This window comes from Echinops telfairi, unplaced genomic scaffold, assembly GCF_000313985.2.
Source record: "Echinops telfairi isolate 266 unplaced genomic scaffold, ASM31398v2 ScPeMD7_25;HRSCAF=90, whole genome shotgun sequence".
NCBI lineage: Eukaryota > Metazoa > Chordata > Mammalia > Afrosoricida > Tenrecidae > Echinops > Echinops telfairi.
The window spans coordinates 29,479,548-29,482,604 of NW_022103922.1; positions in this window are offsets into that span (position 1 = coordinate 29,479,548).

Consider the following 3,057-nt stretch of genomic DNA (forward strand, 5'->3'; position numbering starts at 1 on the left):
AATGTTTTGAGAATGATGGCAACAAACAAATGTACAAATGTGCTTGACACAATGGATGGATGTATGGATTGTGATGAGTTTTACGAGCCCCCACTAAAATTATTTTTTTTTAAAAGAAGAAAGCATGAGTTAATGAGTTTTGTTAGAGTGAACAAGAATGCATATACACATTTACTCTCTTAAGACATTTTATTCCCTGTTTATGGCTAGAAACTATACTTTATTTGCACAATCTGACTAACTTATTTCTCATGATAAAATCCAGGTTTATCTGCATAACTTGTCATTGAGAATGGTTAGAACTTGAATATTTTTCATCATCCGTCCTTTTTTGGGGGGGCATTAGTAATGTGGCTATGCTAATGAGGATAATGGCTTTTATTTGCAACTCACTTTTTGTGTGTTCCAAGTTTCAGAAGCTAATGAATATTAATTTAAAATAAATATCCTGTAAGAAAGCTATGAACTTCTTTGTATTATGTAACACAGTGAGGCCTTTGCCATTGATCAGAAAGACTTAAGCCCATTATTCTCTCTCTACATAGATCAAAGTAATGGGCCAGAAGTCACAGAAAAATAAAAAACCTCAGCGCTTTCTTTATATTAGTCTTATCCTTATAGCTTAAAAGAAGTAAACTAATGATATAGTGACTTCAGGCCAATAAAATGAATGCGGATTCCTGAATTTGAGTTTTAAGTTGTCTATGGATATTGCACCAACTTAAGTATAAAATATATCAATGTTGGATATATGACTGCTTCTATACTTTGATGACACAAAAAATAAATGTGTGACTGTTAACAGAAAGGTTGAGAGTTCAATCACGCTCAGAGGAGTTGAGCAAAAAAGATCTGACAAACTACTTTCATAGAGATTAGAGACTAAGAGCCCCATGCAGCGATTCTGTGTGTCACATGGGATTGCAGTCTACGTATGCCTGGGTACCCATGTGTAAATCACCTTGTAAATGCTACCTTATACCAGGCTGTCCCCTGGGGGTCATGACCTCCCTCTTCAGATGCCAGCCCCCAGGTTGTGGCAGATATGAAAAGAATAAACTTGAATCTTTACTTGAATATATATATATATGAGCAAGCCAATTGAACACTTTTTGAATCTGCTAAGAACTGCTCTTAATGTTCCTGTATTTAAATGACAACAAAATATTTATATCAGCAAGTTATAGAGATACTTGGCAGACAAGTTTTAAGTGAATTAATAATTGATTTGTGTACCATCTGGTACAGTGATCAAATCCTTTTATTAAAATATATCTTGCTAGGTATGTGCTAAGCCTTATATTGAGTGTCATACTCTATATACAGACTAATCCACAGTAGCTGGGTTAAAGAAAAACAATAACGACTTAAAATGAACCTGCGGGTGAAAAGATTAGAAATGAAAAAATATTCTAGCTTAATGATAAACACAAGGCTATAATCCAATATCACTAAAATATACTAATTTATATTTAATATTAATTACATAAATGCATATTTAACAGAAATATTAATTTTTGTTAGTATGATCGTTTGTATCAGTGAAACATGATTATGTTTCAATGCCATTGCCATGAGGTCATTTTTGGATCCTAGTGATCCTGTAAGAGAGTAAAAGTGGGTCTCAGAGGTTGCAGATCATCAAGGAAGTAAAAGGTTCATCGCCCTCTCCTGACACAACCGATGGGTTCAACCTGCTGACCTTGCAGTTAGAAGCCCAAGTGACTAACACACTACTGGGTCATGCCTCTAGCGCATGTTTATTTGTACTGAAACCATCCGTTGATCATTTTAGTTAAATTGTTAAGATTAACAGAATGCTAGCATTAGTTTCAATGCATGTGATTTTGAACACATTGTTTCCTTAATCTGTTTGCTTAGCTATGGAGATTTCACTTCTTCAGAACACACAGTCAAAGTTTGTGTAATTTTAGTTTTGAACTATAACTAAGGTTAAATAACCTCTAATATTTGTAAAATTAGAGTTAAGCATATGTTTTGCAGTTTGATGTGCATCATAAAATAAATAGAATATGTTACAATCAGATACATTTTAAATATGGAGCAGAGTGTAACATGAAATAGTATCAATTAGTGAAATATAACCATATGATAACGTTATGATGAATGGAGAAAAGATTGAAGTTTTCAAGGCTTTTGCCTTGCTTGTATCTACAATCAATGTTCATAAAAGCAACAGTCAAAAGATCAAAAGAAGCATTGCATTGGGTAAATTTCTTTAGAGTATTGAAAAGCAAGGATTTTACTTCGGTCACTAAGGTGCACCTAACCCAAGCCATTGGATTATCAATTGCCCATTTATGTGTGAAAATTCCTGAATATAGTGGATCAAAGAAGAATCAATGTACTTGAATTGAGGTGCTGGAGAAGAATATGGCATCCTGACCATCGACTGCCCAAAGGATAAATAAATCTGTCTTGCAAGAAATACGGCCAGTGGTCCTTAGAGCAAGGATGATGGAATTTTTTTAAAATTTTGGACATGTAGTCTGGAAAGACCAGTCCCTGTAGAAGAACCTCATGCCTGGTAAAGTAGAGGTGCATCCAAAAATAGAAAGGCCCTTAACAAGATGTATTGATAACAGTGGCTACACCAATGCTGCACTCAAGCTTTGGAACTGTGTGAAGATGGCATAGGTCCAGGCAGTGTTTCATTCTGTTGTTCAGAGGGTTTCTATGGGTCAAAACCAATTCAACAGCACCCAACAACAACAACAACAATTAATACTCTTAGGAAAATGTAACAATTTATTTTGTTTGTTGTTTGTTAAGTCTTTGAATTGGTCCCAACTTATGTTAGTCTGGGTAGACTAGAGAAACAAATCCATGGACACACATGTGTATTAGGGAGAGGTTTATATACAAGAACAACTGTACATTAAGAAAACATCCCAACCCAGTCCAGTCCAAGGTCATAAGTCCAATATTAGGTCCTATGTCTGATACCAATCTATAAAGTCCTCTTCAGACTCATGAAACACATGCAATGATGCCAAATGCAGGACGATCACAAGCCAGTGGGTAGAAAGTCTTTGG